Source organism: Equus przewalskii, chromosome 6 (genome assembly GCF_037783145.1).
Source record: "Equus przewalskii isolate Varuska chromosome 6, EquPr2, whole genome shotgun sequence".
NCBI classification, from domain to species: domain Eukaryota; kingdom Metazoa; phylum Chordata; class Mammalia; order Perissodactyla; family Equidae; genus Equus; species Equus przewalskii.
This window is the reverse complement of record NC_091836.1, coordinates 68256173-68271992: the sequence shown is the minus strand read 5'-3', so window position 1 is coordinate 68271992 and position 15820 is coordinate 68256173. Positions and strand designations below refer to the sequence as shown.

The window sequence follows — 15820 nt, the reverse complement described above, 5'->3', positions numbered from 1 at the left end:
ATATATGGGGCTTTATCATATGTATTTCTGCTTGTCTGCTACAGAGCAAACCACTCTAACCTGAGCATTGACAATTCATGTTACTTATGTCAGTGGCAGCCAGCGGCACCTCTAGCGTTTGTCAGTTTCAGGTCCTGTGATTAAATATCAAAGTAGGCATATTTGTCCTTGCCATATTTCCAGGGCTTTTTCCCAGCTCATCTATCAGCTTGTGATTATTGAGCTCCTGCTACCTGCCAGATACCATGTGCCTGCTGAGGCCCAGTGTTCTCATGCTGGTCTGTTAGAACCTTAAGCCTCCAGGTTGTGATGGCCCACCAGAATCCACTTTCCCTCCCAGTTCCAGGGTCCTCAGAGTCCCTTTCCCTCAGTAAGCAGGTAGGTCACCACGTAAGAGGAAATTAATCTGATTTAAAATAAGTAATACAAAGACGACTTGCCTTCTAGTTATGTATTTGTAGTGTAAGATGTGAGCCTGTTAATGGAACTATATAAGGTATATTTTTGAAGTGTGGATGCCCTAGCTTAATCTATGGGCCAGAATCTTTCTTTAGTTCTTTTCACCATGTATTCCAGAAATACTTGTCGTCACACATCTGTAGAGCTGCTGACCTCTGCCCTGAAGTGGGTGTCAGATTTTCCCACAGCCTTTTACTTTGTTTGGTAACTTCTTCTGTGGAATAAACTTGGGCGGGGAGACACAAATCCAGGAGCCAATCAGACCTGTTCCTTGTACGTTTGTGGATTTAGAGTCTTGGTTGTGTGTCATTTTTAATTGGAGGTATCCTTTCGTATTTGAAACTAGTTAGATGGAGATGTGGTGTAATTTTTCCTATGTGTTCCCAGATCTTTGATGGCTTGTTAACATGATCGCAGTAGACTAGGAATACCCTGTATTACTTTCATACTTTTAAAAACTAAGTGCATGTTTCATAACATTAAAGCATCCCAAGAGTCAGTTAATATAAAGTAATATTTTACCAAGGTCGTAAGTGATTTAACATGGAAGACCATATTTTATCCTAACCATAACAGACTTAACAAAACCTAGGGAGACAAATTGCTAGTTTAGAAATGATCTGAACTCGTTTTTCCCAAAAAAACAAAAACCCACGAGATCGAGTATATATGGCAACGGGCATCATTTCATTGCTCCCCAAGGTGGTGGCTCTAGCAGTAGCTATTGTAACAGGCTTTGTTTTCATTATTGCACTGTTCAGTCAGTCATCCAAATTCTAGCCATTTCTGTTTATAGCAAGAAATAGCATCCCAGCCCAGGCAGCGCAGCTAGTCATACCTTTTTATTGATGTAATTTGACTTATTTTGGTTCCTTTCCTAGTGTCTAGCATTTTGTGAAGCCCTAACATAAATTATTGGCTAGTATAACCCACTGCATCACCTTCACGCAGACATTTGCTGCCTGTGCAGTTCCTTAATTTTCAAGTGTGAGAGATTTATTTTTCCTTAGTGAGTCCTAATGTTTCTGCACACGCGCACACACATACTTGCTTATGAATGTGTGTGGGTACTTAGGAATGCCAACGAGAAAGTTAGCTGTATTCTTGGTTAATTCCTGCATGAGATTCTGGAGAAATCTTTAAGCTTATAGATACTTCTTACTATGTTCTTAAATTGACCTGATCATGAATAGTATGGTAGTATTTTAAAATTTTGTTCCAGTTTCGCATGTTTTTCCTAGGAATTCTGACTGATCAGAACTCTGTACACTTGATGTCCTCAGTGAATACTTACTGACTGCATAACTGACCAATTGATATTCTATAAGCCAGTGCAAACGGCTGAGACACTAGCAGAAATACTGGGTGTCACTCAAGGCGTTTCAGTCCTCGTAGCACCCAGTAAGATAGATGAAATTGTCTCCACTTTACAAGTGAGCACTTTGGAAGCTGAAAAAAATTAAACATCTTGCCCAAAGTCATACAATTGCTAAGTGAAGGATCAGGATACTTTATCAAAATATTTTTATGTACATTATTTTATTTCATCCTTTTAACAGCCCTTAAGCGCTTCTGTTCCCGTTTTAGAACTGAGTAAAGAGGTTTAGTAACTTAACCATGGTCACTGTAATGGGCCTGGTTCAGTTCAGGACTATCCTCTGATTCCCTGATAGTCCTTTGCGTTTGTAAACGTTGATAGGCCAGTAACGGCATTGGTCACACCCTTGTGGTGCCCTTGTGGTTTCTCAGTCACTGGTTGTTGTTGAGACTTTTCACTGCCTCCCCGGAAGAGTCACAGCTCAAATACTTGGAATTCAAGTCAGCACTCTTATAATGAGAAGAAACAACAAAGGGGGGTGGGGGAGAGCCTTGCAAATCTATTCATGTCAACCCCTTGCTTAAGAAACCTTTTAATACCATAGGCTAGCTTCCCATGACCCTTCCCCCTAAAAAAATAAAAATAAAGTAATAACTTTAGCATAGCGAAGGCTTCACATTATCTATCTTCTTCCTCCCTTTTCAGCCTCACCTCCTGCTGCCACTTACCCCAAAACCCCTGCCACTGGCCCTTTATGCCAGGAAAGCTGAACTACTCCACTGAGGTGAGGCCCTCCTTCTGCTTTTGCTTTTATCCTCCCTTTGCCTAAAGTCTCCCCGTGGTCTGTGTGCTAAACTCCTCCTCGTTCTCCACTCTCCGGCCAGGCCGCCTTCCCTTCTACGGAGCCTTGCTTTACCCTCCTGAACAAATTTATCGTTCATCTGCTGTTCTCCCTGCTGAACCCAGTCAGTCAAATATATCAGTATTCTTAGATGTCTCTTATTATTTACTGTGTGTGTATGTCTCCCCTGCTGGACTGGTAAACTCTTTCGGGCCCAGTGACTGACGTTTACTCATCCCTTTGTCCTAACACGGTTCGTAGCACATAAAATGCACTTAGGAAAGGTTTGTGCATCAAAGGTAGAATGAATCGGTGACCTTCCTACTTGGATGAAGGACTAAGAATTCAACACTAAAAGGAATGGTCTGCCATTTGAAAGGAGAAGGAGAATGTACATTTGTGTCAGACGAAATTACTGTCTTCACTTATCAATGTGCTTGGCTTTCCATGTCTTCAGGAAGATAATGGAGGCCTTTGAGAAGTGAAGTGAGGTTAAGGAGAAATTATACAGTAAGTCTGCATTTTCCCCAAAACATACGCCTTTGGTAATAAGTTGTTATAAGTTATTGAGTGTCTTTTTCACTGCTTCTAGTCAAATATAGAGAGCTGACAAATGTTTTCAAGGTGTTATCAGCATTTTCTAATAGTTTGTCTTTCACTGATAATTTTATTTCATTATTTCAGATACAGTGGTAAGTTACTGCCCTTGTGTGTAATTAAACTAGTGCATTTATAATGGCATCATAGGACAGACTGTTACCAGCTCAACAAGGGTACATGACATGATGACATTTGAAGATCTGAAAATGGAGGGCAAGGGGTTGCGTCTTTAGACAACTCAACCCTAGCGCTCTGCCCATTAACACTTTGGTTTTAGTTTTATAAAAATTATACATGCTGTTAGTTTAGAGTCAAACAGTTCCTTAAGGCTTATTATGAAAAAAAGTATTTCTCCTTGTTCCCCAAAGGCAACCACTTTCAACAGTTGTAGCAGATTCTCTTAGTATTTGCCTCCAAATCACTAAGTAACCTGATAATATTGCTACTCGTTGGGTTTTGTTTTAGGATTATCACTAATTCCTCCAGTGGAAGCTGAGAATTTAGCTCCCTTTCACCACCTCTTTACTACGTTCATATTCCCTTTCTGTTCCCCCATTCTACCAACGTAGATTAGTATTTTAGTTACTACGGCTATGTAAATCCCACTCAGATAAACCACGCGGTATACTCTGATTACGTTTTTTTCCTAACTAATGTTTTTGTTTTCTTTGGAATGTATGATTGACGTATTTTTTTCTTTGATTAGTTTTTAGTGTGATTATAACTAATTCCACCCTGAACTCTCTACCAGTTATTGGAATCTCCTGTCAGATGTATGATGAATTACATGTCAGGTATTCAATCAATTTCATCTTTGGGAGAAACCTCTTTTGGAGCCTTCTGATCTATTCCAATGTGTCTGATTGCTCTGTGCTTTTATCATAATCCTAGGGATTCTCATCACTTATGTTGAAATCGTTTCCCAGATAGATCCCATGTCTTACTCTTTCCCTGTTTACTCTCTTGTTTTGTTGGAACACATCCTCCTATAGCTTCCTAAGAAAGGGTAGATAGAGGTAAATTTGAGTGACTTTGTTAACCTGAAAACACCTTTATTCTTCTTCAGCTGGATATGGAATTTTAGGCTGGAAATAATTTTCCTTCCGAATTTTAAAGTCAATGCTCAGCGTTTTGAAATTTCGGACTAATGGGCCTTTGTATGGGTTTATTTGTATCCATTGTGCTGGATACTCAGTAGATCTTCCAGTCTGAAAATTCATGTCATTAAGTTCTGGGAAATGTCCTTGAATTATTTCACTGATGATTTCTTCTCCTTTATTTTCTCTTCTCTTTTTCTGGACTACTACTATTTAGAGCCTAGATTTCCTACACTTATCCTCTAATGTTCTCTCTTCTCTCCTGTTTCCCATCTCTTTGTCTTTTGGTTCTGCCTCCTGAGAGAGATTCCCTTCACTTTATCTTCTTGCCCTTCTCTTTTTCATTTTTCATATTCTGCTTTCATATTTTAAATTTCTCAGAGCTCTTTTTTGCTGAATAGCATCCTGTTGTCTTATGAGTGTAGTATCGTCTCTTATCTATCTGAGCATATTAATGACTTTTTAAATTTTTGGTTTTGGTTTTGGTTTGATCTTGATGTATCTTGCGTTAGAGGCTTTTCTTAGAAGTTTGGTGATAGTTGCATATTTATTTTTAAGAGGAGAGGACTAGAAAGCATTGGAAGCTCTTAGTGTGTGGATAGAGGTTGTCAACTGTGGGGATTACTGTAGGGTAATTCGGCTGGGCTTTTTTCCTTAGGGAACATCTAATATTCTACTTAGGTCCTTCCTCTTGGGCTTGTCAAGGGTCTTTCAGTTATCTGCCTGTAGAATGCCGGCCTGTGACGGGTCTGCCTGTATTCTGGAAGCCGAGTAGGGGAACAAGGACTGACGGTCTCAGCACTGAATATACATATGTTTACTTAATCACCGTGTTTTCAGTACATTGCCTTTGCTCTCAATTGTGCTGATGTTTCCCTCTTCAAAGAATAAAATTCTAGTTTATTTGCCAGGGTGCAAGAGGGGTCATTGCCTGGCTCTGTGGAGTTGGAAGGGGGTTATTGCCTGGCTCTGCGGAGTTGGGAGGGGGTCATTGCCTGGCTCTGTGGAGTTGGGAGGGAGGGGGTCATTGCCTGGCTCTGTGGAGTTGGGAGGGGGTCTGGAGATGATAATTGTCCTATAGATTTCCAACCAGTGTTCCTGTTCTTAACCCCAGTTTTGCTCCCACTTCAAGAAGTACATGGGGCCGCCAGTTGCTGAACCTTATGGGAGTTATTGAGGGGTAGCTCAGATTGCCCCTCAACTCCCCTCCTCTGACTTAGAACTCAGCTTGTTAAAGTCTGCTAAGTTAGTTATCACTTGTCCATCCGCTTTTCAGCTTCCAAAATTTTGTTGCTGTTGTGCCCTCTCCTATTCTCTGTCTTTGTTTCATTTGTATATAAGCACACTACGTACGAGGCACAATAATTTAAGACATTACTGTCTTCTCATTAGAAACAGTGGAAGCATGAACATGCCGACTGCTTTTGGAGTTTTAGGAGGTTGCAAAAGTAAACGTATATGTTTAATCTGCCATCTTAACCTACAAGTTCCCCCCCAAAAAAGTTTTTAAATGGAGGAAGAAGGTTTTTAAAAGGTATAAGAAAACAGTGGGCTTTAAGATGTCCTCTTTATTTTAACTGAATTCAGCCTGATTTTATTGCATTTTCAAAAGTAGAAGAATGAGATCCAGATACAGCTAGTGAATGTCCCAAAGCCACAGCCAGGTTTTTCCGAATATTTGTCATTTCCTGGCCAAAAATTCAAGTCCACAGAGTCACGGAATTTGGAGATTAGAGACATCTCCTCTGATTTCTAACACTTTTCTACAGTGTTCCTAAGAGCTATTCATCGTGCTTCTTAAAAGTAATTGATGAGGAAGGTATTACCTTCTGAGACAGTTCATACATTTAGACTGTGAAGGGATGGAGGGAAGGAGGGAGGCGGGACTGTCGGTTTTCTCTGTCTGTAATATTTATCGATAACATATAAACATGCTATGAAGAAGGTAAACAGTATCATGGCAGCAGCATCATTTGAAATTTATGGGCTTTAAATCAGATAGCCCAGAGTTTTATTCATTTGGTTAGTTGTTATAACCTTTAGGAATTACTTAACCCTCTCCACCTGTATCTTCGTCTGTGAAGTTTATCAACTTTAAATAAGATGCAGTACTAGAGAACCTGGCAGAGAGCTCGGCACGTAGAAGCTTGTCATTAGATGGTGTCCATTCTTCTTCTCGCCGGTTCAATCGGGGAGAGCTTTTCAGTGCAGAACTTTTGGATGAAACCTGAAAAAAGGGTAAGATTTGAACAGATGAGCCGGAGATGGAAAGGGCTAGACCTTCCAGGTTGAAGGAATAGCATGACAAGGGCACAGCTGTGTCAAAGAAGCGAAGTCTGAGCTTACTTAAGGAATGGCAAGTGCTTCCAGGTGTTTGGATTGCAGAGCACATGAAAGGAGACCCGTGGCGTGAGGGAGGCCAGGCAGGCCTTGACATGGGCACCTTAGCAATAAACCAGCCAGTGTTCTCACGCCGCAACGCTCAGTGAGACACAGACAAACACAGCTCTTGCGGAGAGTCAGGGACCCCTTCGCTGCTGAAGCTGACTTAGTGTGGCTTTTTAACAGCGCGATCTGATAGAGGTCACAATTGTCATGGAAGTTATTGATAAACCTGAAAAATTGTGTGTTAAATATATAGTTGTTCTACATAAGTCAGAACCTAAGTAAAGAATGTATCCAAGGGAAGGAGATAGCTGTCTTCATATTTGAAAGACTGTCGGGGGAAGCAGGAGTAAAATTAAACCTTGCTTATGGATTAAATTAATACAGATAGAAATCAGAAAGGGGAACTTTTTTAGCTCTCATGAGAAATAATATTTTTTAACAGGTAGAACTGTCCAGCAATGGAATGGAAAGCCTGGGAATGAATTATCTAGTCATTAGAGGTGAACATGCTAAAGCTAGATGATTATCAGGGATGCTGTAGAAAACAGATCTGTTCTGTGAAAAGGTGAAACCAAGTGTGCCTGCTAAGCTTATGCTCTATTCCATATGATCCTGTGCCTAACCAGGGCTCTTGCTGTCATTTAGGTTGTAAATCTTGCATCAGGCTTTGCCCAGAACATCCTTTCCATGAACTAGGACCTTGACGATGGTCACAAATACCCTGAGGCACACCTTTCCTTGCGTCAGCACTTTCGGCTGCTTCAGAGACCTCCAGTGGCTTTCACTGGAACAGGCTCCTGATGGTGCCTGAACCAGGGCCTTCTCCACAGTCCTGCTGAACTCAGCGAGACAGTCTTCATCCAAATGAAGCCTTTGGTGCTGCTCCACAGACCTCAAGAGCATCCTCACACCAACAGGAGCCTCCAGACATCTTGATAGAAGGCTTGCCGCCCCTTGTGAACCCTAGTAGCCTGGAACTCTTTCCTTGTCTGAATCGTAACGGAAACCTATAACCCCTTGCAGCAGAAGCTTGTTTTCTGACTCGCCACAGAGCAAGAAGGTGATGGAAGTGGAGGAGGGATGGGCAGTTTGTCCGTTTCTCCAGACTGTTATTTTTCCCTCCTTGTATAAAACTGTCATCCTTCTTTGAGGCTGTTTAACTGTTCAGCTCTCCGTCACACCTAGTCACTGTCGTTTGACATGCTGGTGCTTCTTTGGGGCACTCAGAATTTGGAACCTTGCCTAAAGTCTTCCTTTCTAGACTGCTGACTCCCTGGTAACCCTGCGTTGCTCTAGGCTCCTGCCACACTGCTTGCTGTTTCCCAGGTTCTCTTTTGCTTCTGCGCTTTTACACATGCAATTCCTCTGTTTGGAATACGGCTTCCCCACGACCCTCTCACCTAGGAAAATCAGCTTAGATTGTGTGGCTCAGTAGATTATCACCTCCTTTCCAATGTCCTTGTCTCCCCTAGACTTAGTTAGGTGTACCTCCTCCGTGATCCTGTAATTTCCTCTAATATGATACTTACTATTCTTTAATATAATTGTTTCTCATTTTTAAGTGACTTTTCGATTATGTTGTGATTACTTTAAAAGCAGAACTGCCTCTTCTTCATTTCAGCCCATGACCTAGCGCATGGCATTGACTGAATGAATACGTGATTGCAGCTGCCGGTCTTATTTGTACCTATACAAGACTGAAAGTCGAACAAAAAGGAGTAGACTCGGTGTTGTTGCCGTCGCCGGTTTCCATAGCCAGCTCGGGTGTGCTGGGCGTCCCCAGTTGATAAACAAGGCCGCTTAGTGCTGTTGTGCTCTGCTTTAACCACCAGAGGTTTTGTCCTGTTCTGAACTAGTTATTCGTGTGTTTTCTAGTTTTTCAGTCTGTCTTCCATAAACTTGAGCATCTAAATTTGGCTGTTAGCCTGACAGGATCTTCCAGAATACTTCAGAGAACCATAGTCTCTGGAGAACAAAACCTCAGACTCCCCCCCAAAAAATAGGTAAAGTTGGGGATGCTTCCTCAGTGTCTCTAACCCTTTCCCCCTGAGCACTTCATTAGCCATTGGAGAAGTGTGTCCCAGCGTTCGTTTAATGTTCAAAATATTATTTGCTAACTGAAAACCTCTGTGCCCTTCTGTAGAGCTGTCCCCATTGTGCCTGACATGTAATAGGTACACAAAATGTTACCTGTCCGTCAAGGAACTCAGGCCACTTCTCCCCGTGAATTCACTCCACATTATCTTCAGGTAGAAGGTAGAAGTAATCTTTTCTACCGGTATTAGTTTTCTTTTGCTTCGTAACAAATTACTAGAAATTTAGCAGCTTAAACAGCATCCGTTTTTATCTCACAATTCTCTAGGTCAGAAGTCTAGGTGGGCTCATCTGTTGTCTCTGCTCAGGGTCTCACAAGGCCAAAATCAAGGTGTGTTGCTCAGGCTGGGCTCTTGTCTGAAGGCTCTTGGGGAATCATCTGCTTCCAAGCTCATTTAAATTGTTGGCAGAATCCGGTTTCTTGCAGCTAAGGGTCTGAGGTTCCCATTTACTTCCTGGCTTGTGGCCAGGAGCCGCTCTGCTCCTAGAGGCCTCCTGCACTCCTTCTCACACCGCCCCGCCATCTGCAGACCAGTAATGCCCCATCGAGCCCTTCTCCCAGTTCAGAGGTCTCTGTGCTTTCTCTTCTGCTGCCTGCCAGGGAAAAGTCTTGCTTTTAGAGGGCTCATGTGATTAAATTAGGCCCACCCAGATTATCGCCCTTTGCCATAAACGTAAAATAATCGAGCATAACACCAGGAGATGAAGGTCACGGGGGCCACCTTAAAATTCTGCCTACCATCCCACCCTTCAAACTCATACAAGGTTGTACTTTCCCTCTAGGTTCACTAGTTATCATTCGTTTAAGAGGTGACCTCCTTCAGGGTAGCATCCACAGCTTAGTCATTTGGGGATACCCCATCATACCTTGCACACCTTGCCCGTAGTAGGTATTCAGTGCATATCTAATGAGTCATTTTTTGTTAAATGAATTGTGAGATCAAAAGATGAGTAAAATTGTTCCAGACTAAATTGTAAGAACATCAGTCCCGTTGGAGGAGCAATGTGCACTTGACGGTTCATTGCCGTTTTTGTTTTTCTTTCTCCTTTTTTGAAGCTACATTTATTTATCATCAACCAAAGAGACTAAACAGTGGACACATGGGCTTGGACTCTAATGCAATTCAAAGGAAGTAAGAAGAATTCCACAAAAAAACTTAAAAGGCATGAAGTAGATGTAATAGTGAAATTAATATTTTAAGGGAAAAATGAGAGAAAAGAGCATTCTGGAAACTGTGTTCCATTTAGGGCACCTCATTACCAGAGTCTTTAAGGGAAACTGGAGAGAGTTCAGAAACATAAGGAATGATGAAGAGGCCGCAGGGGTTAGCTTACAAGCAGAGGTTTTAAAAGACTAAGTATGTATCACTTAGCTGAACAACAGCTGAGTGGGAAGGGAGCGAATTGTCAAATGTCTGCTATCAGGAGAAGGAAGGTGTTTCTCTGAAGAGCTGAGGGTCTCACTCTAGGTATTGGAGTTAAATGAGGAATGAGAAAACAATCTTTTCTGATCAACTTGGAAGCAGTCTTTAGACCGTGTGCTGGGATGTGGAGTATCAGAGTTGAATTCAAACCCCAGCTGCTCTCTTGCTCCCCGTGACGTTTCATGCAGCTCCTTTAAATCTGTCATGTGTAGAGAGGGAAGTCTATGCCCTACCTCATGGGGTTATTGTGAAGATTAAATGAAATGACGTAAGTGAACAGTCAAGCTCTATGCCTGGCACAGATCGCAGGTTGAGAAGAATGGCGGCTGCTATTGATATTACCATTATCATCATCATCCTTCTCAAGTGGTTAAGTGTTCAGAGTGCTAGGGTCTGACAAACCTGGGGGCACATTCAAGTTCTACCACTTGTTAACTCTGTCTCTGGTTCTCAGTTTCTTCAACCATAAAAGAGGACTGAGTGAAACAATACAAAGTGAAATGTTTAGCATAATGCCTGGCACAGAATTAATTTCTCAATGAATGTGTTAGCAGCTGTAGCATTATTTTCATTATCATTAATATAGTCGTCGTTCCACCATAACCCAGCCAAAGGCCTAGCATATATTATTCAAATTATTTCAAATTTCCCCTGTTATAAACAGTACCATAAACATCTACATTTCCACCATTATTACCACCATGCACACACACACCCACACTGTTTAGTAACTATTTGTTGAATTAAATTAAGTAATTTCTTCCAGTGATCACATCAGATGTGTGTGGTCATTGTACGTTGCTGGGGAGATGCCAGAATGGGCTTCTATATTCCTTGTGTAAATTAATTTGTGACAACAGATTTAAGTGCATTTTTCATTCTAATGAAACTCTGATACATAGATTTACCCGAATCTCTTTGAAAGAATCCTGGCACTTATAATAGCATTTTCCTTTTTGTCTTCTATGTGTGTAAGAACCCCATGTGGCTCCTCATTACAAAAAGAGTTGTGTTGTTGCAATAAACAGAATTTACTCTTAAGTAGATTAAGCAGAAATGGTATTAATTGGAAGGATACTAATAAAGTGTTAAGATTAATCAGAGGTATTAATCAGATGTATTAGGTATTCATCAGAGATAGCTCACATAAACTGCAGGAGGACCCGAAGAGATAGAGATGGCAGGAAAAAAAAGCACATGAAAAGATGCTCAATCTTATTAATTGTTAGGGAAATGCAAATTCAAACTATAGTGAGATACTACTGCATACTTACTAGAAAGGCTGAAATTTTTAAAACTGACAGTGTCAAGTCCTGATGATGATGCAGAGCAACTGAAACACTCATCTGTTGCTGATGGGCATGCAAAATTGTATAGCCACTTTGGAAAGCAATTTGGCATTTTCTTTAAGTTAAACATATATCTTCCATTCAATCCAGAAATTTCACTCCTAGATGTTGGTCAAAGAGGAATAAAAATACAAGTCCGGAAAAAACCTGTGCTATACACAGGTGTAAACCAAATGTTTATAGTACCTTAATTCATAATAGCCCAAACTTGAAACAACCCAAATGTCCATTAACTAGCATGTAGATAAGCTGCTTGTGGTACATCCATACAGTGGAATACTACTCAGCAATAAAAAGAAATGAACTACTCATACATGCAACAGCACAGGTGAATCTCAAAAACATAAATGAGAGAAGGTAGACACAAGAGGCTACGTATCCTGTGATTCCATTTATAAGACATTCTAGAAAGCTATCTTTGCCCTATTAGACTGTGACCTTCTTGGTCTGATACAGCTCTTCGCATCAAGATTCCATCAAAGTCAGTGAAGTGGAAGCAGAAACGCTAGTTTGATCAGTTTGGGGAAGCAAGGTTTAGCTCCCAGGGGAATCAGGAATCCAGATTGAGTCAAAGGTCAGTACAAGGTAGTTTGGGGTAAATCAGGGTGCACAGGACTATTAACTTGAGGGCAGGGAGCCAAGGTCGAGCCTGCTGGACCTGACAGTGCGAATATCTGCTCTAATGGGTTCTACACGAGTTCGTCCACTCACGCAGCCTTTAGCCTCCAGAGAACATAACGTTTCTTTGATGATCATTAATTAAAGCTGATTGCAGGTGCTGTCAAGAGTATGATTTACTTGCCTTTAACAAATTTCCCATTCTGCTTTGCTTGTCCATTTGTAATATGCTTTGCTGACCCTCTTTAGCAACCCACAAAAATTGGTAGTGATAGAGACCACACTTATAGATCACATTGACCCAGAGTTGCCTCAGGTTAATAGTGCTTCTAGTTGTTTTCTGGCAAACATAAGATTCTGAAGCAGAGGACCATCTTAATTGAAGTGCTTTTCATATGACAGATTTTATAATGATAAATTTGGCTCATATATAACTTGTGCCTCCTAAATACCACGTGTGATATAAAGAAAAGAGCTGTGGTTAGAACTCAGCAAACTTAGATTCTGGTCCCTGGACTCAGTCTGTTCAACAAGCCACTTAACTTCTCATTTACCTTACGGGGTAAATGAGGCAGGCAGGCTGATGCTCTCAGAGGGGCCTTTCAGCTCCAACATGGATCCCAGGATTCTGAAAGCAGGTGATAGTATGATTGGGAGGAGGAATAGAAGAAACTTTTCCACTTCTTAGACTTAAGAGCTTTTACACTTGGCTTTGAGGTTTCTCAGACCTCGGAATGGCCAGCCTCAGCTGTGTCCAGTGTTTACAGTAGAACATATCTATCTTGGAAAAGGACTGGTATGGTTTCTAGATGGGCAGGGGAAGCCACTTAGGTGGTTCTTGCAACCAAAGGCCCATAATCAGGTTTGTATACCTTTCCTGAGAGGTAAATATCGCAATGCCTCACTGTTAGAAACAATACTACTGCTTAAACTAAATATTCCTTAAGAAGATTGTCCACATCTTTAAAAGAGTTGTATTTTCTTCTAGGAAAGCAGATTTTATCTTTGATATGATGGTGCCCTTTTTTTTAGACTCTTAATCTAGTTCTTTTTATGTCAGTGAACCTTAGCATTTAAAAATGAATTGAAATACTGGCAACTAGTCCTTCAGAGATTTTTGATTACATAAGCCAAAACTCTAAAGTGTAGTCTTTAGATGCATATGTGCATTTTTAATTTCTTATTTTTTGAGTTCCTCTAGACTAGTTCTCTTTGTAGTCAAATTCATTGTGATCCCATCACGAAAGTGTTGATCTTTTAGTAACCTTTATTGAAGCCTTGTATTAATGCACATTCTCTCACGATAACAGACGGTTTGTATCAAGCATATCATGCAGCTTAGCTCAAGCCCCATATGGAACTAATAAGCTGTGCAATAAGTGGCCTTGTGTAGATGGATATAGTTGGGAAGAGGATGTGTGTGTGTGTGTTGTCTAAACTGAATTTCTCCTGCCAAAACCTAAATGACAGAATGATTCCTGAACCCCCAGAGTCTTTCTTGGCCTAGAAAATTGTGTGTTTGAAAAATAAAAATAAAATTGAAATACTTTGATAGTAAATTAGGCCTCTTAGCTCAATAGGAATGTGCTCACTGAGTACAAGAACTCAGCATTTATTTCTCAGAAGTACAATCACAGTTTATTTTTAAATATGATCTCCAGAGCTGCAAATGGTCTTACTGAGTCGATGGAGCACCATTTATCAAGCTGTATGAACTAGTTAGTTTCAGCTACAAGAGCTCTAACATCATGGTTGATCCGTCTTATTTGGTAAAACGCACAGTGAATATATAGTGATTTGAGATGAAACCAGCACGTGGCTTTGTATCTTTATATGAAAAGATAGTGTGGGAGAGGCAAACAGAGAAGATAGCTAATGTAGTTGAGATGGCTATAGATGTCTGTTGCAATCTAAATGTATTCTTTGCTCTGGTGTTCTTTCTTTTTGCTTGTTCCAGTGACTGTAAAGCCAGATCTTCTGGATATTTTAGTATAGGGATTTTCTTTTGCTAGTAGACAACAGTGTTTGTTCATTTTTCCAGGGAAACCACTGAACGTTGCTTCTCCCCACTTCCAATCTAATTGATCGTCTCTGTGTAGTTTTCACCTACTAGCCTACTATATGACTTAAACAAAAATTTAATTGCTCCCATGAAGTTCTAAACCAATCAAAGTAAAGCTGAAATTCAAGCTAATTGAAAGCAAAATTCCACTTAAAAACTGATTAGACTCTTTGGGTGGTGGTGCGGCAGGAAGTTGTCACACAAGGTGTTTATTTCAGAGACTAATTTGAGGCAGTTAGACAGACCCGAAGCAATATTTTATTTGCCTGGTTTCTTGGCATCTGCCTTCCCCTCTCAGAAGAGAGAGCGGAGAGCGCTCGTGTGCAGAGGTATGGTATCGATAATAGTTGGCGAGCGCAGGTTTTGATGGAATGCGCAGTAAGATTTCTTAGAGGAAAGAGTGCTTCAGTCTTGTAATCTCCTTCACAGCTGCCTCTGGAGTTGTTTTCTTCACTCACTCTCCTGCTTAGAACTCTATGGTAGGTTCTTACTGCTGACAAGGAAGATAAAGCCCCAACTCAGCTTAGCACTCTAGGCCTTCAGCGATTTTAATGAATACCCTCTAAAAGTCAGGCCTCAGGAGTTTCCACTCTCGATAAAAATTCTTACTGAACTCCTACAGCAATCTTATGAGACGAATATTGTTGGTCTTGTTTTATAAACAAGACACAGATTGGTTATGTCACTTGCTCAGGGTCACATACGTTATATGGCAAGAATAGACTGTGAGTTCAGGCCTGTCGTTCTGAGGACAGAGAGCTGATTCACAGTACCTAGCCTGGTGGAAACTAAATAAATATTTGTTGAGTGAATGAACAGGATGGGTAGGAGTTTAGTAAATGTAGTTCTTTCTCACCTTTCCCCATTCTTGTCCTTTCCTCCTTGGCCTCATTCTTTCTGCTCTTTCCTGTTTTTACTAATATCTTACTAGGGAGTTAACTTCTTAAAGAATTACTTAATAAAAATTTAGATTTGTTTCCTTCCTGAAGTATTTACGTTTTCATAGTGGGTCAGCTCTACCTGACATAGTATACGTAAGACGAAGCCCATCTCACCCTCTCCGTTTTTATACACTTCCCCTGAGGTGTCGGCAGGGGATCTTCTGTAGGCTGTTCCATCAGACCTGCCCTTCAAGCAAATACGTAAAAATCTGACACCTTCTTAGCCAAGTTTGACTTCTGACACCATCACAAGTGGGCAAAACCAGAGATGGGGCTGAACGGGCTGATGTCTCTTCGTCGCTCCCATTGTGAATGTGCACTACGCTAAACATAGTCTTATATCAAAATCCTGAGATGCGTCGTTCACACTTGTAATTTTTATGTCATTTAAAGTGGACTTGAAGGACTTTGGAAGGCTCTTAGAGATGATCTAGGCCAGGGGAGTTTCACTCCAAGGTGGGAATGCCTGCCTGGGCTCTGAGTCCACTCCACCACCACCTCCTGCAATTTGGGCAGGTCCCTGTTTGCTTTATACTCAGGCTCTACAGCATATCTCAGCTGAACAAAGGAGTCCAGGACTGCCAAAAACAGTTTGAAAATCATCTGACCAGCCCAGCAGAGAGGGGCCT

The 15820-nt window shown here is 41.1% G+C and overlaps 1 protein-coding gene across 5 annotated transcripts in view; it reads left to right on the top strand.

Annotated features, from left to right (window-relative positions):
• The window catches only part of UVRAG (UV radiation resistance associated), a 298705-nt gene that overhangs the window by 252402 nt on the left and 30483 nt on the right, over positions 1-15820 (top strand). The window contains exon 14 of one of the 5 annotated variants that reach the window (XR_011541145.1): positions 2483-2561. The exons of 3 other annotated variants lie outside the window; for them this stretch is intronic. The gene's annotated coding sequence lies outside the window, so the exon portion shown is untranslated. Of the gene's footprint in view, positions 1-2482; positions 2562-7348; positions 7764-15820 lie in introns of all 5 variants that reach the window. One more of the 5 variants, XR_011541146.1, reaches the window with a different exon arrangement.